Here is a 24,866-nt window from a genome sequence, read left to right as displayed (position 1 = left end):
CAGCAAATATGTGCGCAGTGAATTCTAAGCCTTCTGTTCCCAGCTCCTGGGAAGAACAGCAGAGCCTTGGGGGTCCCCCCGCCCTGCACCCCGGTCCCCTGCCTGATTGCTCTGATCCTGGGAATGGCTTCCACCATGGATGCTTGGAAACAAGGAGAGCAATCTCCCACCCAGCAGGTCTGGGGTCCAGAGAAATACAGGTAAGGCTGAGCAGTGAAGCTGATCTCTGAGGTTACATGAGCCTTTGAGTGCATGATTTGATGGCACCTTCCTAACACCTCCGTGAGGCATGCTGGGCTGGGATTGTTGTTCCATTTTATGGGCGAGGGAACTGAGGCCAATAGGGAAGACACTTTCCCAAGGCTGTGTTATGAGTCAGTGGTGGACTCCTGATTAGGCCCTGACTGAGCCTGAACTCTGATCTCACACAGAGCCCTAGCCGAGGCCTGGACTGGCCCAGCACTAATGCCTGAACACAGCCTCAGACTGAGCCTCACACCGTCTGGCCCGGGGGGGCCCAGGGGTCCAGGGGCCCCTTGAGTGTTTTCATACTAATTTTGCTGTGGACAGACCTCCTGGGATACGCTGAAGGCTTGGAATTTTTCCAAGAGAAACTTTTACTAAGAAAAGGTCACTACTATTTATGAAACACATATTCTCTACTGAGCACCATGCTAAGCACTTTATGTGAGTTATCTCATTTAATCCCCTCAACAATTGATGATTTCGGTACTCTCATGAGCCTCACTTTTTACATGAAGAATCGGGGGCTCTGAGAGTTTCAGTAGCTTTTCAGCATCCCACAGCTAGTACATGGTGGAGCTAGGATCCAAACCCAAGGGCAGCTTGGGAGAGAGGAGATTGGGGAGGGTGGCCTTCCTGCACCCCCTGGGGAAGGAGAGGGGGTGCCAGGACCTGTGTGTCACAGAAGGAACATTCTCAGTCTTGCCCAGGACAAAATATCTGTAGTTATTATATACCTGGGCACAGTCCAAAAGGTCTGGACATGTGTACTGCTCAGGGTCTCTGGAGAAACAGAACAATAGGATATATGTAGATATACAGAAAGAGATTTATTAGGAGGGTTGGCTCATGCAGTTATAGAGGCTAAATCCAAAGACCTGTCTGCCATCTGCAGACTGGAGGCCCAGGAAAGCTGGTGGAGTAGTTCCAGTCCAAACCCAGAGGCCTAAGGAGCAGGAGAGCCAAGTCCCAGTCCAAGTCTGAAGGCCCAAGAATCAGAAGCACGGATGTCCAAGGGCAGGAGAAGACGGATGTCTGAGCTCACCAGAGAGCAAATTTGTCCTTCCTCTGCCTTTTTGTTCTATTCAGGACTTCAGTGGGTTCATTGATGTCCCCTTGCCAGGGTGAGGATGATCTTCTTTACTTTGCCAATTCAAATGCTAATCACTTCTGGGAGACACATCTAGAAATAATGTTTCACCAGCTCTCCGGGCATCCCTTAGCCCAGTCAAGTTGACACATAAAACTAACCATCACAGCATGCTACACACTTGTGAGAGATATATGTCTGCCTTCCAAGAGAAGGTGTGGATGTGTGTCAGGAGCCTTCCTCCCTACTCTGCAGTGTCGTGCCCAGTGCTAGGCATGGGAATGACCTATTAAACCTCCAACTCAGAACTGTGGGGACAAGAGGTAAGCCAAGGATGCTTTCCAGGAATTCCAGACCGGGGCGGAACCCCCAGGGAGAGCCCAGATCTCCTGCAGCCATCTGCTCCCTCAGGGTCTGTGTACATCAATAGCTCCCCTCCCGGATTCTACCCTCTAGGGATTCCCAGGAAGAAGGAGACTCAGAATCCTGACCTTACCATCTGTAGGACAGCATGAGCTATAGAGATGCTTAGCCAGGAGACCTGGCATCTTTGTGATTTTGGACAAGTTCCTCACCCTCTCTGGCCTGTTCTCTCCGATGCAAAGGGAAGCAGTGTGCCTCAGGGATTCCCAGGATCCCGTCACACTGATTTTTCCCCTGGTCGTCCGGCTCTGAGCCCTGCAGCATCTTCCCATCCTGCTCACCCCCTCCCTTCTCCAGCCTCTGGGGCAGAGACTCTGGCCATGGTGCTGAAGGCGGCCGCGGCCTCTTACAGGGGCCTGGACGTATGGAGGTGAGAGATGTACCCACCCCAGGATTTGAATGAGGGCAGAGGAAAACTACCCTAATTGAGTACCTACTATGCACCAGTCTGCCTGCTCTTTACTTTACCTGCATTGTCACACTGACTGATCACAGTATCCCTTGGAGGAAGAGATTATCTTGGGGAAACTGAGTTTCGGGAGCTGTGGGGGTCCCACACCTTCCAGAAAGCAGAAAGCTGCTCTCCTGACTTTGGATTTCAAGAAGCCCTGGTTCCCAGAGATGGTCCTGGCACAATTAAGGGCAGCTGAAAACACAGTGACACGCAGAAATGGTTGATAAAACTGTGAAGGAACGTCTGTTGGCATTGGTTCTGAGCCCGCGGCCAGAGATGAATGATTGAAACACCAGGCTTGTTAAAGCGAGAGCACGTTTGATTTCTCTCCCCTGCACTGCATGCGATTTCGCTGGAGGGAAGTTAGCAATCAGCTAATTGACATTGAATTAACCATGAAACTCAGCCCGTGCCTTCTCTCTGAAGCGCTCTCTAGCAAGACTTTATCAAGGCTTTGAATTATTGATTATTACTTATAGCTCTGATGGGGTGATTTACTTTTATTTGTTTTCACGTTGGGTGTCCTTCATAAGTGTCCCTGAGAGTGAGAGGCACCCAGACGGCAGGGTTTCTCACCAGAGGAGCGTGGGGGAGGAGTCCAGGGACAACATGTCTGGACAGTCCATCCTGTCCCGGAGAAATGAACCTGTATTTGTTAAACCATGGAACTTTTGTTTTTTGTTTTTGGTGCTGTTCCTGTAGCAAAGCTTAGCTAACCTAACAGGGGCTCTGAGGGCTGTCGTCCTTCCTGATTCCTCATGAGACTAAGCTTAGATTCTGAATGAGCTGTGTTCCCTACCCCTGCCATCTGAAGTCTATCTATAAAGACTCTTACTGGATGTCTATTCCAACTCCTTCAGATACCTGAATTCTTCTATAGCATCTCAACCAAATGGCTTTCTGGACTCTGTTTGCATATTCTGCACGTTCTTGGGACAGGGAATTCACTCTCTCCTGTGCTCAGCCCCGAATGTCCTTCTTGGACTTGTCCATGTAACTTCCACTGGTCTGGGCTCTGCCTATGGAGCCCCACAGGGTAGTTTCATTCTTTTATATTCCATGACAGCTCTTTTAAGAATCTGAAACTAGATATCTGAGACTTCTTCTCTTCCAGGCCAAACATCTTTTCAACTCTTCCTCACAAGACCTGAATTCAAGCCCCGTCTTTGATTTGGTATTCTCTTTTGTTGGGAATCCCATGTGTCTGGGGATCTCTGAAAATACAACACCTAGAACTGGATGTAGCACTCTAGATATGGCTTGAGACTAGTAGAGCTCTCAGAACCATCAGCTTCTTCGGGTTGGATATTAGACCTTTAATGATGCAGCCCAACTGGGATGGATAGCTTCATCCTATGGCAGAGACATGTACTTCTTTTTTTTTTTTTTTAAGATTTTATTTATTTATTTGACACAGAGTGAGGCAGCGAGAGAGGGAACACAAGAAGAGGGAGTGGGAGAGGGAGAAGCAGGCTTCCCCCCAAGCAGGGAGCCCGATGAGGGGCTCGATCCCGGGACCCTGGGATCATGACCTGAGCCGAAGGCAGTCGCTTAACCAGCTGAGCCACCCAGGCGCCCCAGAGAAATGTACTTCTTATTGAATTCATGTGATCTTCATATCTCCCGGCTTCCTTGTGTCCCGGCAGAACCATGTGATCAATCTGGCCAGTGGTCTGTGAGCTGAAGTTATATGTGACATTCTGGAATGAAACACTGAAGAGCTGGTGAGTGACATTCCAGCTCTTTTTCCTTGCCATGGTGACCTGGAAGCTATGTGTTCCAGATGGTATTGCTATAAGACACAGGCAGCTTGGATCAGATGCCACATTAGAGATGGACAGTACACATGGGCAGATGTCATGTGAAGATGGTGTGCTATACAGGGGTCACCCCAGACAAATGTCACTGTGCACGTGCACAACAATTTTGAATGCCTTATGTTGTTGTGGAAGAAAAGAAGAAAGGGAACTTCCATTTTTGAGCACCTACTATGTGCAAGCTATAAATGGTGTCTAATTTGATTCTCACAATTCTCTGAGATAATGATTATTATTCCCATCTGAGGTATGAGGAGACTGAGGCCTAGAAACTGAGCTGGGGACGTGACTTCAAAGCCTGCCTGCTTTTTGATCACCATCTGACTCCCAAGACTTGTCCTCTGCTCAATCTCTCACTGCCCTCCACCTTGACAAATGCACAATTTCCTTTCCTTCCTAAAATATTTCAGAATCTGTTTCGTGCCTCATGATTCCTCTGCTGAAATTGGGGATCATACTGGAACTTACTTCTTAGGGTTGTTCTAAGGATTAATTGAGTGAATATACATAGAACATGTAGCACAGAATTAACATCATTTAAGTGTTGGTCATTAATACAGTGATAGCTAATATATATGGGGTACTGTGTTTACCATGTCCCAGACATGGTGCTAAGTGCTTGGTTCATTTTATTTAATCCTCAAAATGACCCTTGAGGCAGGTGTTAGTGCTCTTATTTTCAACTGGGGAAACTGAGGCTTTAGAGAACTCGATTGAATTATCCAAGTTCACACACTGAGGCAGCGGCAGTGTAGGACTCTGACTCTTGGTCATCTGAGGCTGTGCTGTGTGAGGTCAGAGCCAAGGAATAATAATAAGATACGAATAACTTCTATGTATTGAGTGGTTATTACATGCCAGGCACAGCGCCCCTATATATAATCTTAATTTTCAAAACTGTCCTCTCTGAGGCAAGTCCTAGAAAGAGCTGAATTTTTTACACGAGAGACAGAATAAGCAAGAGTAGGTAACTTGCTCAAGATCTCGCAACCGGGAAAGTGCAGTGGGGACTTGAACCCACGTTATTGACAACTCTTGCACTTAACCAACTAATCACCTTAATAGCAGGGAAGATATACGTGTTACATCCTCCGACTGTGATGTGATGCTTGGATTAAAACATTCATTATAACACTGTATGTTAATGATACTGGAATTAAAATAAAAACAAATCATACCGAACACAAAAGAATTCAAACAGTTTTCAGAGGAAGGGACATGTAAAGCTTTACCATGCAAAGGGCAGCACAAAAACAAGTGGGTGTTGAGTTGCTGGCCTTCCCAGGGCTCAGGTGGTGTGAGCAGGTCACAACCAGTTGGATTCGACTTCACTGAGTCTTGGCCAGCTCCACGCATTTTGAATTGGCCCCGACAGGTCTGGTGTGACTCGAGCCAGCTTGGATCAGTTAGATCTAGTTGCAGCCAGTTGGGACCAGCCTGAACTGGATTGACCTAGTTTAGGTCTGTTTGTCTCTCCAGCCTTAGGGTTTTTGGCTCCCTGTGGAAGTTCTTCTCCTGGACTACCTGGTCAAATGGCTTTCGTTGGGATGCCAGTGAGAGAGAAAGTGTAAGTAGATTATTACTAACCTCACAGGGGCCAGCCCTTGCACCCTGGGGGTCTGCAGCCGGAAGACCTCAGCTGGGGAGTCCTGGCTTGGCCAACTCTGCCAGAGCACCCTGTCGTCAATTTCCTTTCTCCGTCCCTATAGAATCCCCTTGCCACGTGCTCTTCCCTTACATTCCTGTCCTAAAAGTCAGCTTTACCTTCGGTTTCTTGTTGAGGGTGCAAACCCAGGGGATATCCAAGTGTGTGATCTGGAATGGTCCCTGAGCATGGGCTTGTCTGCGATGGCAGGGTTCATGTGTGGGTGGTGCCCCCTGTAATGGGTGACGGGCGAGTGTTGCTCACTTCATTCCCAGACCCCAAAACAGATGTGACTTGCACCACTACACTGGCAATTCAATTAAACATTGATGTGCATGGGGGCTGGGGGAGGAAGGTGGGCAGAAAGGGCAGGTGCTGGCTAATGGGATGCCACATCACATTATCATCCTGCAGAAACCATGCCCCCTTCAGAGAATAACGTGGGCTGAAGGGAACGAGTACCAAACAGGCTTGGGGACGGGGCCTCCATGTGGGCTGGAGCCCCACCCCCGGGGCTTGCTGCTCTGTTCCCAGCTGGCTTGTAGAGGGTTGGAGCTGCAGGACTGATCAGACCCAGGAAGAATCAGAAAGCCAGCACCAGCGGTTGCCCAGAACTGACAATGCCCGGGACTGGCCACCTCCCTCTTCCCATGCCCAAGGCTGTGAGTATACTGGTGAGGGAACAGGGATGGCCACCTGATTGGGAATGAATTCCTCAGAACTAGAAGAAACTCGTCAAGCACCTGTCCCCATGGGAAGGCGGACATTCAGGAGCAGGCCAACCCCTGCTCCTTCCACAGGCCTGTGGGATCCATTCTGTATATCTAGAGAACACAGAGAGGGGAGGGCAGAGAGAAGGAGGGTCTCCTGCTCCAGGCCAGGGCCTTTTCTACCATGTGTTCTACCCCCACCCGTGCACTGAGGCAAACTGCTCGAAGGAGCTAGTCCTTTGCTTTTCCCGGCCTGGTTCTCTCCCCACCATTCTCCTATCCTGCCTCCTCCAACTGCTACCAAGCAGGTCATGCCAGGGCTCTTGGGACCCCAGAGGATCCTTCCTATCCCCTTTGTGGGTCCCAGTTCTTCAGGCCCTAGGAGTAGGGATGGAGGCCATAAGGAAGGGTGATGGGTCTAAGCATGTTAATCAAGGGGGGGATCTCAAGGGACTGTGTTGGGGCCCAGTTTGTCCTAAGGTCAAAGACTGACTGTCTCCAAGGGACCAACTGAACCGAGAAACAATGGAGTCCAGAGTTACTGACCACTGCCCATGCCTAGGGATTGCTGTGCCCTGGGGCGGGGGGCAACTGTGCCCAGGAAGCGGCCATCTCCAGGGACTGACCATGCCTATGTAATGACAATGCCCAGGGACCCACAGTGCCCAAGGACCAACTGAGCCCAGAAGCAACTGTTCTCTGGGGAACACCTACTCTCTGAGACCCTTGGAGGACTTACTATGTCTGTGGCTCATCTTTGCCCTGGGACTGACTTTGTCTTCCATGGCTGCCGGAGGGCTGGCTGGATGCATGGGCCACTCACGCCCAGGGACTGATTATGCCAGAGAACATCTGTGCCCAGGGACTGACTGTATGTAATCTGTGATCAAAGACTGTTTCCAGGGGCCATCTATGTCCGGAGACTAACATTGCCCAGTGACCAGCTGTGTTCAGGGATGGCACTGCCTGGCAAACCAGCTGAACGCAGGGCCTGGCGCTGCCCAGGGCTGGACTGGCCACAAGGATGGGCTGTATCTGGACATCCCAGACTCCCTGTGCCCAGGTACCAGCTGTGCCCAGGGACTACGGTGGGGAGCAGAAACTTTTCTACCTGGAAATAGTCCTATGCCTGGCATGCAGGCTGCCCAGATGCTTGGTACCATGCCCGGCGTGGGGGCCTCTGGCCGTGGCTTTTCTTCTGGGACAGTGGGAGGAAGGAGCCCACACCCTCAGTGCAGGCAACAACCTCAGATCCCCTGTTTTGGAGCCCAGTGAATAGAGAAGGAGCGAGAACACAGGGCTATTGAGGACCTATTCTGCGTCAGCACATGCTCCGTCCTTCCTTCCCATTATGTCATTTCATCCCCAGGACAGCCCCAGGAGGCAGTAGGTATGATCCTCATTTAGAGGTGAAAAAACTGAGGTCCACAGATGTGAAAATTCTTTGCTGGTCTTCCTGACTCCAGAGCTCTTAGCCACGCTGCTATTCTGCCTACAAGGCTGTAGGCTTCCCATACTCCACATACCGTCCCCCCACCCCCACCGAGTGGAGGGAGAGGTTGGGGCCTCCCCCAGCTTACAGGAGAGGAAACTGAGGAAGGACCAGAACCCAGACGTCTAGTCCGCACTTGGCACGTTGCACCCACTCCTGGTAGTGGCCCTGACCTCTCAAGGCACGAGAAGGGCACTTGGCAGGCCTGGTAGGAAGGGCTTCCTGCGGGCTGCATTCCTGCTCGCTGTCTTGGAGGCAGGCGGGCTGGGGTGCGGAGGCCGTCTGCCTCACACAAGCCCCCTTTCATGATGCCCAACAAGGCTCCTTCAGAGCCCGGGCTCGGCTGGGCAAACACGCACATCTGGACTGCTGGCCGGAGCGGGACAGCGGAACTCCCCCATGGCTGGTCAGCTGCTCCTGACCTCGGGACAAAGGGAGCTGGGGCCCTGTGGGGGCTCCCGGGAAACTTGGGGCTCTGCAGGGTACAGCCCCTACGCAGCCCTCCCCGGGGAGCAGTCCTCTCTGGCTGCCGCCTCTCATTTCCATCAGGGCTGGAACTCGAGGCCGACAGCATTTCCTGCTGAGGGCATGCTCTTCTTCCCCCCCTCCCCGCCCCGGGCCCACACCCAGCCAGAAGGGAGAAAGTAGCACAAAGGCTACAGGGAACCAGGGGCTGGAGTTGCTTCAAAGCAGCCTCTGCACAACCGCCCCATCCTCCCGGAGTTTATAATCTCACGGAGAGGAAAGACAGGAATCCAGTAATCGCAAAAACCAATTGCAAATAACAACAAACTCTTACATCTGGGCTTTTCAGATCCTGGGCACTGTTTTTGGAGCTTTATACATTTTAACTCCTTTCATCCTTACAACACCCCTCTGAGGGCAATATGGTGATCATGCCCATTGTATAGATTAGGCGGTTGAGGCACAGAGAGGTTGGGTAACTCCCTCAAGGCCACACAGCTAGGATGTGGCAGAGCCAGGATTTGAACTCAGTGTGTATTCTTAACCATGATGCACATTTACAAACCACTTTAAGGGCAGTAATAGGGGGAGCTGGTGTGGGGAGTGGGGAAGTCATTGGAGAGGGAAATAGGATTTGAGCTGAGGGAAGATGGCTTTGGGCGGACGGCAGATCTGAGGGTCTGGATTGGAGGTTGTCACAGGAGTATAAATGAGAGATGATGGAGGTGCGGCCTGGATTAGGCCTGAGGAGAAGATGCTGGGGTTGGGAGGGATGGAGCAGCACAGCATCCACTGTGTTTGGAGGTGAGCCTGCTTGGTCCCAGGTGCTTTCTTCGCCTGCCTGGCACGACCCCCTTGGCTGCCCTGGCCCTGTGAGGAGGAGGTGTGGTGCGTGAGGCATGTTTGGGGCCTTCTGTCGCTGTTGTGCCTCAGCTGCCAGGAGCATCCCCGAGGGTGCAGGGGAGAGGTTAGTGGTACACTGGAGGAAGCCCCGCATCGGGCATCAGACACGGATTTCAATCCCGCCTCCTTTGGCCAGCTGTGGGACTCCGGGTGAATCGCCTACGGCCCGGAACCTGAATTTCTTCCGATGGCAGGGCTCGTGTGAGATGGTGGATATGAACGTAGGGAGAGGCTGAGGAGCGACCTGTTGCAGCTGCTTAAAGCATCACTCGAGGCTCCCTTCACGCGACAGGGGCAGGGAGGGCTCAGGGGCCCTCAACACTGGTCTCCAGAATGTCACGGGATGCTGGTGCTCTGGGACACGAGCCCGCCGTGGGAGGTAGAAGAGCCAGGACCATCCTGCCAGGCAGGTGGAGAGAACACTCCTGTCTGAGTTCGCATCTTGAGTGGGGCCGGCTGGAAAGGGCATCTCTCACTCATTCCGGCGCATTCTCTCATTTAACAAACAGTTAACCGAACGTCTGCGAAGTGCCGAGCTCCGTCCGAGGGGCTGCAGTACAGAGATGAGGCAGGCTCTGCCAACACCCGGCTTCCTAGAGCTGCCTCTACGGTGGGGGTGGCTGGAAGTGCTGAGCAAAGAAAATCAACAAAGAGGGTCGCGTAAACCCCCGGTGATGAGAGGAGAGCGACCGGAGAGAGGGGGCTCCTCCGGGGCGGGGTGGTCCAGGGGCATCCCCGGGACGGCGGTGGGAGTCGGCAGCCTGGGGGCGCTGAGTGGAAGGGCCGGCCAGCTTAGGTGTTTTGTGAGGAAGGAGGGTGGTGGCAGCGGCCTCAGGAGGTAGGAGAGGAGCGGGCACCGAAGGCCCTTCTAGGGAGTGTGAACTTGACTCCAGGAGCCCTGGGAAGCCTTTGAAAGGATTAAAGCCAGGCCAGGACAGAAGCTGATGCACTTGTTTAAAAGGTTACTCCAGTTGTCTTGCAGTGAATGGAAGAAAGAGTCCTGATGGGCTCCTGCCCCCTCCCCCCAGAGGACCACACCTCTGTCAGCTCAGGCATTCCCTGCCCTCCACACCCCACCCCTCTTCCAGACTCTGGGCTCCACAGGCGCTGTCATGGCCCCCCAAGAGCACCAAGCCCCCTGAGGCAGAGGCCTGGCCGGCTGCCCCCCCAACGGCGGGGACCTGGGTGCAGGGACCGTGGGTGTGGGCACGGCTGCCCTGCCTGTTTCCACCCACCATGTGGGGCAGGCCCCCCACCCCCACCCCGCATGGGGCTTTTGAATTAAAAAGTCTTAACTTTTTCTTTTAAATGGCAGCTCTGTGTACTGTACATGGTAATTAATACATTAGCATTTATGCAAAATACCATCACAGCCGGGCTGGTATGTCAGCTGCCTTCCTGAGCTGCAAAAATGTGAGCGCCCCAAGGTACCTCAGACAGGCCCCCCCCCCCCCCCCGCCCCTAGCAGACAGCTCCATTTGACCCGTGCCATTCACTGGCACTCACTAACCGGTCTCTGTGCACGCCGGCCCAAGTCTATGCTGCCTCTTAGGAAGGTCTGTGGGTATGCATATCTGTGTGTGTGTGTGTGTGTGTGTGTGCGTGCACACGCATGTGTGGCCTGTGTCCGTATGAAGGCACATATGGGGTACATGAGGGCATCTCTGTGTCTGTGTGTGCCTGTTCGCTGGTCTCACACAGGTGGATTTATATGTGTGCATCTCTGAACGCATGTGTGTATATGGCCAATCTCTGTGGGCCGTGCCTGCAGGCGGTTTACTGTTTGTGACCGGGTAGGTGTGCGTATCTGTCTGTCTGTATGTCTGGGTGCATGTCAGTGTGTGTCTGTGTGCATCCGTGTGGGTTCTGCATGCACGTAGTGTGTGCACACATCTGTATGTTCATGTTCATATGTAGACTTCGGTGAGCGCTTGTGTGTAGGCGCCTGTGTGTGGGGGTCATCAGGCATGCCCGGGGGGGTCCGCTATCTGTGTATGTGCATCTGTGTGTTAGGAGGGCTGTGTGCGCCTCTGTATGTGTTTGGATATGCCATGTGCATTCCTATACATGGAGAAGTGTGTGTGTGAATGTGTGTGTGCTTGTGTGCACACGCGTTTGTGAGATGCTTGCTAGAGCAGTTCAGAGAGGGAGTTGTAATGCAGTGGAAAGAACAGCCCGCTGCAAACAGTGACCGCTGGGGTCACGCTGGGACTCCACTGCTGGCCAGCTCTGAGGCCCTGGGAAAGTCACGCCAACTCTCTGCCCCTGGCTTTCCTCGTGTGTCAGCTGGGACTAATGAAACCTACCGTGCCCCAAACAACAATAATCAATAGTCCCCGGGCAATGGACGCCCTGCCGTCGAGGAGCTCCCCAGTGCAGCAGGGGGAGGTGAACCCATGAATAGGTGATGGCACGGGGGTGGGGGCCGCAAGGAAGGGCACTCAGCCCTGAGTAGGAGATGCTGTGGGATCAGAGGTGGGGTTAGGAAAAGCTTTTCTGAGGAGGTGATTGTTGAGCGAATCTTGGAGGATGAGGAGGGGTTAGCAGATGAAGAAGCCCAGAGGGTGAGCCAGCCTGAAGGAGTGCAGACACAGAGTAGACAGGCTGGAGCCCCCGCAGGAGCGAGCTGGCAGGAGTCGGGGCACCTGGAGTAGATCATCCAGGGTGGCACATACTAGGAAAATGGGGAGCCAGTGAAGACCTTTAAGAAGGTGAGGGTTGGAGCGGAGCATCGCCGTAGCTTCTGCAAGGAGGAAGGACTAGAGCGGGAGGCTGTTCTGGAAGGGAAATACAAGGGCCCGGCTGCTGGGGGATAACCTTGAGCCCAGGCTGTGGGGATAAAGGGGAGGCAATTGCTGAGTCAGAGTCAATAGCAGGCAGAAATTGATTAGATAATGAGTTGGGGGGGTGGAGGGGAAGAGCTGGGGTGCCACCTGATCTGTGGCCCCAGTGATTGGATGGTTGATGTGGGTGTCCACTGAGAGAGTGGACACAGAAGGAGGAAGGAAGGGGTTCTCTTTGGAGGGAGGGTGGTGAGTTTTAGACGTCTTGAGGCTGCAACACCTATGAGAGATCATTCATTAATTCATTTATTCATGCATTCACTATGTATCAGGCATTTGAGAGACCAAGATGAACAAGACAGAAAATTGTCATAGGAGGGGGTAAAATCAGGTGCAGAGGCCCATCAGGAAAAGAGGTGGAGTCTGGGAAGAATGATAAAAGGCTTAGGAAGGTGGGAGAATGTAGCAGAGGGAGGGGAGAGAGCCAGGACTGCCCTTGCAGGGGCCTGTAGGTGGGGCGAACAGGTGAAATGTTTGGGGATGGCAGTTCGGGGCAGGCACTGACAGTTGGGGGTTGCCATGTGAGGTTTGCATTTTAGGAAACCCTTTCTTTTCTCTTCTTGCCCATGCCTGTAGCCTGCCAAGGGATCCCTGATTTTCTGATTTGTGAAATGGGGCTGATGCTCTGTGCCTTTACCACGTAGTTGGGAAATAGAATGAGGCTGGACCCTGGTAATATGTTCCTGCCCTTAAGGAACTTCCAGAAACACACACTATGCGTCCTGGATGCCATGAGAAGGGCCAGTACGTAGTAGGTAGTCAATTAATACTTGTTGAATAAAGTGTCAATTTAATGAATAGTCACACAGGGGTCTGGGGAGCTGAAGGAGGCATGGATTGATGGGATCTGCCTGGGAGCAGGGGCGAATTAGGAAAGACTTCCCAGATGAGGTGACTCCCAGGTCCTAGAGGATGAGTAGGAATTATCCAGGGGAAGTGGGGAGGGAGCAGCATGGGCCAAGGTGTGGAGGTAGGACGGCAGGGCAGGCTGGGGGAATTTGAAGTCATTCAGTGTGGCTGGAGCGCAAGTGTGCAGGGGGAGGAGTGGGGATGGGTGTGGTTGGAGTGCTACTGAGGCCATATCACAAAAGACCTTGAGTGTCAGGCTAAGGAGCTTAGATCCCCCCACACCCCCCCCACTCCCCCACCCAATAGGCAGTGTGGAGCCACAGAAACCTTTTAAGCAGAGGAATGGCTGGTGAGTAAATTGTGTAGAAATCATCCTGGGTACTGACTGAGGGAGGGCAGGGCTAAGGACAGGGAGCCCAGTAATGGGTCTTTTGTGGCTTCGTTTGGGGGTAATGACCGTGCTGCTGTACCTCTTGGATTGATCTTAGGAATGGGGCACCAAGCCTTTTTAAAATTAAGGCATGCACTGGGCAAGCAGCAGGAACTCTGGTTTCCATCTTGCACCCTGCCATTATCTTGCCCTGTGACCCTGACTTGGCCAAGCCAATTAGCTTCGGAGGGCTTTAGGTGGCTCTTAGGTCAGGAAACCCCCGCAGGAGGTGATCCAGGTAGAAAGAGAGGGATGTTGGAAAGGGCTTTGTTTCGCTCACCTCCTGGGGGGAGAGTCCCCTCAGGCACCGAGGGTAGGGAGGGGGGCAGCTGCTCTCCTTCCCTCCCCTCCACAGGAGGAGGGCAGCGACAAGGACAAGGGCAAGCTCATGTATTTTCATGCCGTGGCCTCGACACTCAGCCCCACAGTCCCTGCTCACAGAGGCTGGGAGGCTGCTCTGGGGTGGGTCGACCCCCGCCCACAAGCAGACACTCTGCTATTGTTCAGAATGGAATTGGTCCCAGGAAGCTTGGAGCCTGTGAAAACCGCTATGAATTTTGCAAAACAGCTCTCAGGCGGTAAAGCATGTCAGAAGAATCAAATGTGGAAACCCCTATTTAGAAACTCCACTCTGGACAGGCGTGGTGTGCCCGGGGAAGGGCTGGGGTGGGGGGTTCTGGCCCTAAATGTCCCTCTGCTGGGGCCTCTGGGGTGTGCCCAGCCCACGCCAGAGGGGAGACAGCCCCCCGCCCCAGCTTCTGTCTGGTCCCCCTGGCCTCGGATGGAGCCCCTCCCAAGGCACCCCTCCCATCCTTGCCCAACGTACCTATACTTTTTCTTTTGAAAGCAGTTTTATCATTTTGTAAAAAAGGATGCATATGCTCACTGCAAAAAATTCAGACAATATGGAAAAGTTCAAAGAAAAATGTAAAAATCACCTCAGATTTCACCATCCAGAGATAACCACATAACATTTTGGTGAACGTCCTTCCAGACTTCTCTCTGTGCATAAATATACACAAATAGATTCCACGTATGCAGCTCTACCCTGAGTGAGATCAGACGACACATGCTGTTCTGTCACCTGTTTTTCCCCCCCCCACTCAGCAATATGTCATGGACATCCTTCATATCAATACATGGAGATCCACCTCTCAGTTTGAATGCCTGCATTATGTGCATGGAGGTGCCTCACTTTACTGACCCAGCCCCCAGCTGATGGTGATGTGTGTTCCTCCAATTGTTTTGCTTTTATAAATATCCCCGCGATGAACTTCTATGTGCATATATCTTTGTGAATTTCATTCATTCATTCGCCTGTTCATTCATTCGTTCGATTCACGCCACAGATGTTATCCAGTGCATTCTGTGTGCCAACCCAGGGCCGGGCTAGGGATCGAAAGGGTGAGTAAAACAACATGATCAGTCCTTGCTTTTACAGAGTTTATGATGTAGTGAGGAGACAGGACATCCAGTCCCAGCCAGCAGGGGAGACAGCGGTTTTGTGCCATGAGCTTATGTCTTAAGCACTTACACAAATAATGATCCAAGAAGCACGTGATACGGAGTACAAAGGAAAAGTGCTCAAAGCATGAATGAAAAGTTCAAGCTGTGAGAGAGTAAGACAAGAGCAGGTAACCTAGACTTGGGAGTCAGGGAGGGCTACTCTGAGGCGTGACAATGAGGTCCGAAGATGAATGGGCAAGAGACGGGGTCAGGGGATGGAGGGGGGAAGGGTAGGTGGCTGCGGAGGAGGGTAACAGCAAGAGGGTGTCACTTAGAGGGAGCAGCGGTTTCAACTATTAACATGCAGATGATGCCTAAAATGGACTTGCTGGGTCAGAGGGTAAGCAGAGTCTGCGTTTCGAAGGTGTCAGGAGATTCAGTAAGAGCTGAAGGTGTCAGGAGATTCAGTAAGAGCCAGCACGGAGGGCTAAGCACAGCGCTCATGTATGGGAAGAAAGCCCGTCGCTGCTGTTGCCATTATTATTATAATTATCTTTGCCAATCTAATGGGTGAAAAATGATATCTCATCTTTGTTTTTAACCAACGTGTCTTTTTTTTTTTTTGACTCTGCAGGAAATGAGCCCTTAGGGGGAAATGAACTATCTTTCTTTCTTGAGCCATCTTTGTCAGAACCTTCCTGTGCCCCTTGGAGAGGCAGGAAACGTCTGCCCGTGCCCTCCTCACAGCAGAGCCCCTGGGACTTGGAGATGACTCCGAATCCCACGTGGCTCTGGCTTTGCAAAGGCAGGTGCCGCTCAGAGGGGAGGGTGGATTGGGACCTGTGTTGCATGGGTGTCATGCCCGTGGGGAGGGACAGGTGTAGAGGTGGGGGCCCTGGAGGCAGAATCCACATGCCATTAGAAGTGCTTAGAGATCCCAGGAGCTTCTGGATGATGTTAATGCAGCTATATGAATATTAACAGAGTGGCCATTAATATTGATGACCATAATAAACAAGTGTGAGGATTATTTTTAAGAAGGCTTGCTGCTCCAGCTGTTGCCTCCCTTCATTAAGCAGCTTCTGAGGCTCTCGGCCTTCCTCTTCCCAGACCTCATGCAAGACTCAGTGGCATCCTCATGACTTCTGCCTGGGCAGGGACTGAGCCAAAAAGGCAACTCCAACACTTCGGATTGGACGGGAATCGATGCAGGAAACCCGAGTTTCCGTCCCGGGCGCTCTGGGCCTTGTGAGCGGGTTGGGGGGCAAGAGAGGGATGAATCAGCTTGTGTATGGGCAGCCAGCTAGGAAGACTCTGCTCTGACCCTTGCAGGCATGAGGCCCCGCCGTCTACACCCCCAGAGGAGCGTGGGCAGGGGGCTTGCAAGGGGCCAATCTCTTGCAAAGGTGGCAGGAGGAATTACCCTGCTAAAGTGGTCATGAATTATAGAAAGGAAGCGGGGGGGGGGGAGGGGAGGAAGGCCCAGAATATCATATGTGTAAATAAACCAGAGTGGCGGGCAGACATAAAAGCCAGCCACTAAGCTCTTGGACCCACAGCGCCCCTTCTCTTGCCGACCCACTTGTGCCAAGTACCACGGCGAGTCGCTTACAACCTCCTTCTTCAAAGGATTTGTTAATAAGTCAATGACGGAACATCTAAAGGGGAAAAATATTTCTCTTTATAGTTGGAGATAATTGTCCCAGGAAAAAAAAAAACAACAAACCTTTAATTACAACTCACATGGAGAAAGCTTGATTTGTGGGCAGAGCCCAAATGCTGAGGAGCTAGATGTAAAATATTTGTAATATTTAGGGAACCTAGAGTTTTACATAAAAGTAAACAGCATCGCCTGAAGGCACAATTTCCAGCAACACAATAAAATGTGCAGTGAATTTATGGCGGCCATCCATTAGCTCTTACCAAGGCAACGTCGCCCCTATCTGTCGTCCATCATTATAATAGAGGGTTAATGCACCGAATTTACATAAAAAAGTCATATTGTCTGCATGAATTATTTACACTCGAAGCTGTTTTTACAGCTTGGTTTCAAGCTGGATTCTGGGAGAGATTCTGCCAGTAAATTACTCTGTGGAGACCTGGTTCTATAACTGCGCACGGAGCCAGCAATGAAAAGAAAGGAAAATGGGCAGGCCCTGGCGGGTCGTTGGTGCTGACGCCTCTTGGGTGGGGGCTGGAGGCGGCGGTGGAGGCTCCAGGAGGCTGGTGGACCTTGCGCAGATGGGGCTTGGTTTCTGGGCCCCCAGCCTCGCGGTCGCTGCCGGGCTGCCCAGGTGGTCAAAGCCAGTGGGAGCACAGGGATCCTTCAGAGGTGGCCGAGGGCTCTTGGTGGCTGAAGTCAGAGGTCTTTTAGGGATCGGGGCCCTAGAGAGGAAGAGGACGTGCTGTGTTTCAGGTGCAGGGGCCTGGCTCAGCAGTGTGAGCAAGACCCACGGTTCCCATTGTACAGATGGGAAAACTGAGACCTTGAGAGGCACCTTCTCAAGAAGCAGGAAGCCCGTCCGTTCCAGGTGGGCCCAGGGAATGTGGGACATACAGCTACTTCAGACTTGGGGGCAGAGTCGGGTGGTGATGGGGCGTCCGTGGGAGGACACACAGTGGCCCCATGCCTCCCATCTCAGTGGTTATGTTCTGTACGACTGTTCGTGAGTTGAAGGCTGTTTCAGGGCTTGGTCTGGGGATGAGCTGTTTTTTGGCACTGAGTTCTTGAATTCTCTTCGATTTAGGGTCTGGGGTACTGGGGAGAACTGCTCATGCTTCCAGGTGGTGTGGTCACACAATGGAAACACACCTGGATTTTTAATTCCATGACTGCTGCCTGGTGTTGGGCAAGCCTCCTAGTTTCTGGGGGCTCAGTTTCCTCATCTGTACAGTGGGGTTTCCAGTCCCGGCTCTCTCAGCCTGTTCCCCAAATGACAAGGGGCTCGAGGGGGGAAGACATGCCCTGGGAGGTGTGTGATGTGTCACAAGCACGGCCACAGGTGACAGGGGTCCGCAGAGGGAAGCCTTGAAGTTAAGAGCTGATCGAGGGACTTCAAGTGGGCAAGACAGGCAGATGGAGGGAGAAGCCTGAAGGGTCAGACACAAAGAGATAAAAGAATCCCAGAGACAGGGAGATAGGGAGAGACAAAGAGCAATCACACAAAACAAAGAGAGAGGGATGGAGATGGAGATGGGGAAGAGCTGCCGACCCAGGGAGAAAAGTCAGGCAAACCGCCTCAGGCTCTGACTTCCCTGAGCCCTGCGGGTGTGCCCTGCGGGTGTTTTCCTGGTCTTCGAGAGGTTGGCAGGGTGGGGGCTGCCCTGGGACCTATTCTACCTTTTGCCTGGACCCTCCCTCCAGCCTGGGCTTCTCTCTGGCCTGGAGGTTCCTGCCTGGTCTCTGCTTTTTCTGTAGCACTGGGAAGCTCGAGCCGGATGTCAGCCCCTTCCTCCCCCATCTCCCGGCACCTGGGATGGGCAGGGGCTCCTCGCCACTGCACTCCGGGTCTCCCGCTCCTGGAGCAGCCACGGCACGTCCCAAGGGCCTGGAGACAACAAATGACTCCCCGCTGACGGGTTGCTCACCGCCTCCTGCCTGCCAGTCCGTTCCACTGCACACCGCACGCAGATAATCATGTAAGGCGAGGGAACCCCTCCTGCCCGTGGTGGTGTGATTTAAACCTGAACTTTGCTTTGCTTTCATCCCCCCGAGAAGCAAGATTTAGATGATAAATTTCTCCATCTTCCTGGGAGTGTGCACACACATGTGCACAGACGTGCACCTGCACATACATATAAAGGTGCTCACACATGGCAACGCCCCCCCATGCATGGATAGTTACAAATGTGCCCACCCCGTTTGCAAACCACACGTGTACCCATTTGCATATGATGCCTTCATACCACACGCATGCCATCCAGGGAAATGCAGTGGTGCCTGGGATGGCTGCCATGCGCAGGGGGAGTGGAGGGGGTGAGAGGCTGAGCTTCACTGAAGGGGATGAGCTAAAACTGCGAGAAGCTGTCCAAATCTCACCCCACCTCGCTGCCTGCAAGAGGGGAATGAGGCTTGTGTTTTGGTGTGAATGTGCATGTCTGCATGTATGTCCCTGCGCACAGGTCTGTGTGCTTGCCTGTGGGTTTTGACAAGTGTGGGAACCTCTGTCGCATGCTGAGGTCGGTGGGCTAGGGACAGAGGAGAGCATGGTGTATGGGAAAGAACTTGGGGCCAGAGTCACATCCAGCCTGCCGCGGGCCTCGGGCAAGCTGGTGTCCCTCTCTGGCCTTCCTTTTCTTTTGGCCACCGAGGGTCCTACCAGCTCCGCCTTTCTAGTCTCTGGTGACCTTGATGGGGTGTTTCTGAGTAAGCTGGGCTTGGGGGGTGCGCGCGCGCAGAGTGTGTTTGTGTGCACGTTCATGTGGAGGTGTGTTGTGTGGGTGTGTTTGTGTGAGTGCACTTTTCACGGTGGAGAGGACTCTGTGTGAGTCTAGTGTGAGTGTGTATGTGTGTGACAGTGAGTTTGAGAAATGATCTGTGGGTATGTTTTGCTTAGTGGAAGTGTTCGTGAGCGTGAAGACATCCTTGTTTTGAATTGCACCCCCTCCTACCCCTTTTCCACTTTATTTATTTATATTTTTTTATTTATTTGACAGAGAGAGACACAGAGAGAGAGGGAACACGAGCAGGGGGAGTGGGAGAGGGAGAAGCAGGCTTCCCACCGAGCAGGGAGCCCGATGCGGGGCTTGAACCCAGGACCCTGAGATCATGACCTGAGCCGAAGACAGATGCTCAACAGTTGAGCCACCCAGGCGCCCCAGGCACCTTATGTAATTTTTAAAGATTTTATTTTATTTATTTATTTATTTATTTATTTATTTATTTATTTATTTATTTGACAGACAGAGAGAGAGAGCACAAGTGCAGGGAGCAGCAAGCCGAGGGAGAAGGAAAAGCAGACTCCCCACTGAGCAGGGAGCCCTGTGATTCGGAGCTCCATCCCAGGACCCATGGATCTTGATATGAGCCGAAGGCAGACGCTTCACCGACTGAGCCACCCAGGCCCTGCCCCCCTTTTCCATTTTACTCTCATCCATAACACTGATCACCATTGAACGCCACTCTATGTTTACGTATTTATTTTGTTTATGGTTTCTCTCTCCCTGCCAGAGCGTAAACTCAATGAGGGCAGGATGTTTAGCTGCTCTGCTCACGCATGTCTCCCCCGCTAGGATCATCTCTGGCACAGGTGCCCTTGTGAATGTTCGACACATACTCACTGAATGAACGCACAAATGAACGAACGACTCTATCGTCTCCTTCAAGTGTTCTCCTGAGCATCCCTTCCCTTCCTTTCCTGAAAATGCTGTTAATTGTAAAGTCCCATACGTGGACCAGTGGCAGGGGCTGTCAGCGAGGGGCAGATCAGGTGTAGAAAGCCAGGTGAGAGGGAAAGGTACTTTTTAGGAAATAGAGTGTTGCCTCCCTTTCCAGGAGCGGTTCTGAGGGAGCTCCGAGGATGGAGGAACAGATTGCAGGGCGTCAGGGAGGGAGGTGAAGGCGAGGTGAGGACAGTGGGTTTAGGCAGTACGTGGAGGAAGAAGGAGAAGACATGAGCTGGAAGAGGCAGTGGGGTCCTGTGGGCGTCCCCACGAACTTGGTGACATTTATCAACCTTCTTGCCGGGAGTGGCCCAGGTTTGTGGTGTTTGGTTCCCTAAGTGGGTCTTCTGGCGTTTGTGACGGGGAGTATATACCTGACTGTGGGAGGTAATGTGAATGGAAATGTCTAGAGCTGTGCTGTGGACACAGGAGCCGCGGGCCATGTAGATGTCGCTACGGAAGTCTCAAGTGTCCCTTTTGTAATGAGGCCCTGACCACCCTACTTAAAATTGCTGCCTGCCTCCTGCTAGGCACTCTGATTCTCCTTGTCTGGTTTTAATTTCTCTCCTGTCCTTATCACCTCCCAATACATTACGTGATTTACTTTATTTATTTATTTATTTATTTATTTATTTATTTAAGATTTTATTTATTTGACAGAGAGAGACACAGCGAGAGAGGGAACACAAGCAGGGGGAGTGGGAGAGGGAGAAGCGGGCTTCCTGCCGAGCAGGGAGCCTGATGCGGGGCTTGATCCCAGGACCCCAGGACCATGACCTGAGCTGAAGGTAGACACTTAACGACTGAGCCAACCAGGGGCCCCTATTTAAGTTCATTTTTACCGTTGGTGTCCCTGTGAGAATGAGAGACCTCACAAGGGGCAGGATCTTTGTCCAGTTTGGCTACTGATGTATTCCCCATGCCCAGCACGACATCTGGCAGGTGGCAGGTGCTTGGCCCGTGTTTATTGAATGACTGGATGGGCTTCTGTCCGAGTGGATTTGCAAAGTGTGTTTTGTGAGTGGGTTTGTAAAGCGAGTGTTTGCGGGATGGGAGTGTCAAGGGGCTGTGTTTTTGACTGTGGGGTGACTGTGTTTGGGATGCAGGTGGGTTTGCTCCAAAGCTCCATCCTCTGAGGCCTGTAGGGCAGTCCTCTGATAGAGGCTTCAGGTTCTGGGCATCCAGACTGGACATCATCAAGGTTCTGCCCACAGACCCACAATAGATTCCCCTGGCATCTCCAGGAGTCCTTTCTTTGACCGGCTGTCCCCTTGGTGGCCATGGGCCTAAGCCCCAGCCCTGGCAGCTTCCTGGGTCCATTCCCTCCTTTTCCCATGGGCAGCCTGGGCCCCAAACTTAGGGAATTCCCTCACCCTGCAACCAGTCTGCCCCCTGGGCCGGGAGGAGTCAGAGGGGTGAAGGCTGGTCATCAGTGCTGGAGGATAGCCACCCCATCCTGGGTGGCTGGGCTTGGCATCTGGGTAGTCTGGACACGTGGCTGGGAGGAGGGGTCTTGGGGTGCCCCTTGGGCAGGTGGGGATCCTGGCCATTGGGGGTTCAAGAGGCAGTGGTCAGTTCAGAGGTGTCAGGGCTGGGCAGCAGGTGGTTGGGTCCTGGTGAAGAGCTGGGGAAGAGGGGCCAGGCTGGCCCCGGGCTTAGGCTGTGGGGGAGTCAAGGGCCCAGGAGTCAAGGAGCTTAGGGTGTATGTGTGGAGATCAGTCTCTGGGGCCAAGACAAGGAGCCCCCTGGTCCCGGTCTCAGGCAGCAGTGGGTTGGTGCCTCAGTCCAGTCCCTTTTATTATGTGAAGGTGGTGGGCACAGAGCTGCCGGGAGGTGGGGCTGAGGCGTGGCCACCCCTGTGGCTGACAGTATCAGGACCCAAAGGTGCTCAACCAAGTGCACTCAGGGCGGAAGCCAAAAAGGACAAGTGCAAGAGGGCTAGAGACAAAGGCTCCCCTGCCCCCTGGGCTGGCGTTTAGGAAATATTGTCTAATATTGAGAGTATGGTGTTCGGGGTCAGACAGAGCTGTGCTTAGCTTTCACACTTTCCCGCTGTGTGATCTTTCGAAGGTCTCTGCACCTTAGTTTCCTCATAGGAAAGATGGAGTTACTTTTTATTTCATGGCAGGATTGGAAGGATTAGGCTGTTATTACTACTGTTACTGTTTTACTTAAACAATTGTGTAGGGGCGCCTGGTGGCTCAGTCAGTTAAGCATCTGACTCTTGATTTCGGCTCAGGTCATGATCTCAGGGTCGTGAGTTCAAGCCCTTTATCGGGCTCCGTGCTCGGTGGGGAGTCTGCTTGAGATTCTCTCTGCCCCTCTCGCTCTGCCCCTTCACCTGCTCATGGGTGTATCCTTGCGTGCTCTCTCTCTCTCTCTCTCTCAAATAAATAAATAAATCTTTAAAAAATAATAAACAGGGGCGCCTGGGTGGCTCAGTCGGTTAAGCGACTGCCTTCGGCCCAGGTCATGATCCTGGAGTCCCGGGATCGAGTCCCGCATCGGGCTCCCTGCTCGGCAGGGAGTCTGCTTCTCCCTCTGACCCTCTTCCCTCTCATGTTCTCTCTCTCTACCATTCTCTCTCTCAAATAAATAAATAAAATCTTTAAAAAAAATAAAAATAAAAAAATAATAAACAATTGCACTGATCCAGGAAGGGAAGACTGCCTTGATCGGAGTTCACATAAAAAAGGTCCAGGACTTTGGCTGATCTCAGATTAGTGCGAGGGCCTCGTATGGATGGTGACATCTGTGATACTTAGAGAGGTCAGTGATTCCTAGAGCCAGCCTGGGTTCGCTGAGACCAGGCAAATCTTTCAGATTCCTGATGGCTTTCGTGACTGGTGGGTGAGGAAAACGAGCTTGTGTGCAGTGGAGAGGGGTATGTTATTTACTGAGCACCTGCTGTGAGCTGGCTACTTCACATATACGATCTTAATCTTCACAAGTCGTGCACGAGAGGTGATGGTCTCCATTTTACAGATGAGAAATGAAGGATCCAGGAAGTTAAATGACTTTCCCAAGACTGATGGGGCGGGGACGCAAGCCTGGAACTTTCTGTCATATCACACTGCCTCCTGAGACACGAGGTAGGGTCTCTCCTGCTCTCGAGGACATGGTGGATGGCTGTGAGGGCATGGAGGGCGCTCCCATCTGGCTGAATGACGACCTTGGGATGTTCATAGAGGTGGCACCGGGTCAGTCTGCGAAGGTCTTCAGAGGCAGCGGTGGGGCTCTGCCTTCTACCCTGTTCTGACCAGTGTATGTCAAGGACCCAAAAGGAGATATAAAGGTTGTAGGCCTATAAGAGCAGGAGGTGACAGAACAGAGAAAAAGGACAAAGCCAAGTTCAGATGGGAAAGACTGGATCCTGAAAGATCTCAACAACATGGAGCAATGAGGGGAATTTAGCATGATGAAATGTCACAGGGATAAATGCTGGGGCCCGTCTTGACTACTAGAAAAAAATTTGAAAGAGATTTAAGAGTTCAAGGGACAGTAAGTTCAGTACAAGTCACTAGGCCACATTAATAAAGGTATGGGGTTTGGGATAAGGGAGGGGGACCACCGTCCTGGCCCAGCCAGCTTTCTGCCCTGGGGCAGTCTCTGTTGTGCATATTTGGAGGTCATGTGCTATTTTCTGCTTTCTCAGTTCTTCATCTTTTGCCCGGGGGGGGGGGGGGGGGGGGGCGGCGGGGGGGGGGGGCAGAGCCCTTCTGAAGTTTAACCCTTGGATTGCATCCAGAGTAGCCCTCCAAAATGACACCTTTGAAAGAGGGGAAATAGCAGCGAGTTTTCTGAACTTTGTTTTGAGCAGCCAGTCTTGGATCTGATCTTTATGCTAAACCTCCCTCATCTGGGGAGAGGAAAGGGCTGGTCCCTGAATGTTCAGGGACTGGGAGGGGTCCTGGTCCCCTTGGCTACTGGCCAGGCAGGTCCACCCCCTTTTCAGTGATCTCCTTTCCCTCTCAGAGCCTCATCCTGGAGGTCAGTGGCCTGCCAGGGCCTGGCTGGGCTGGTTCTCCTGCGCGGGAGGTGGGCAGAAACAGAGAGTCTTGCGAGTTGCTCATGTCGGGGCTGGATCCCTGCTCGAGCTGGGGGTGTCACCTGCCAAGCGGAATTGGGCACAGGAAGCGCCTGGCTGGGAGACATACTGTTTCATTTGGAGGTTCTGTTCCACTCTGAAATGCACTTCTCCTGGCAGCTGTGGTGAAGAGAAGTGGTTAAGCTTCCCTCTCTCATGCCAGAATCACAGCCACTTTTTCCTGAGAGAGAAACAGGGCTGCAGACAGTTTTCCTCATGAAATACTTCTTTTCCTCTTAAATCTGTTTTTGTAATTTTTTTTTTTTTGCATGCACAGAAAAGTGAAACGGGTGATATTAAAATAAACAAGACATTTGAGATAGGAAGGTTAAAGCAGATTGTTGGGGGTGGGGAAGGGGGTTGGATACGCCCCATGTTTCTGCACACAGGCTGCTCATAGCCTGTTGAAAATGGGAGTGAGAGAAAATGTCCACAAGTCTGCCCACCTCCCAGCCCAGAGGAGCTTTTCTCTCCGAGTGTCTCGGGGATTCACTGAGCAAGGCAGTGGGGAAGGAGGCTGTCGTTTAGCAAGAGCCCACTTAGTACTAGGCCTGTGATGTGGGTGATGTCATTCAGTCTGCAGCACA

General features: G+C 52.5%; 1 protein-coding gene across 1 annotated transcript in view; it reads left to right on the top strand.

The window, feature by feature from the left end:
* The window catches only part of LOC141374479 (uncharacterized), a 65,788-nt gene that overhangs the window by 25,782 nt on the left and 15,140 nt on the right, over nucleotides 1-24,866 (top strand). The gene's annotated exons all lie outside the window — the stretch shown is intronic.

Source organism: Callorhinus ursinus, unplaced genomic scaffold, assembly GCF_003265705.2.
Source record: "Callorhinus ursinus isolate GAN/ISIS: 27379988/994484 unplaced genomic scaffold, GSC_fseal_2.0 scaffold18, whole genome shotgun sequence".
NCBI classification, from domain to species: Eukaryota; Metazoa; Chordata; class Mammalia; order Carnivora; family Otariidae; genus Callorhinus; species Callorhinus ursinus.
This window is presented reverse-complemented; position numbering and strand designations above follow the sequence as displayed.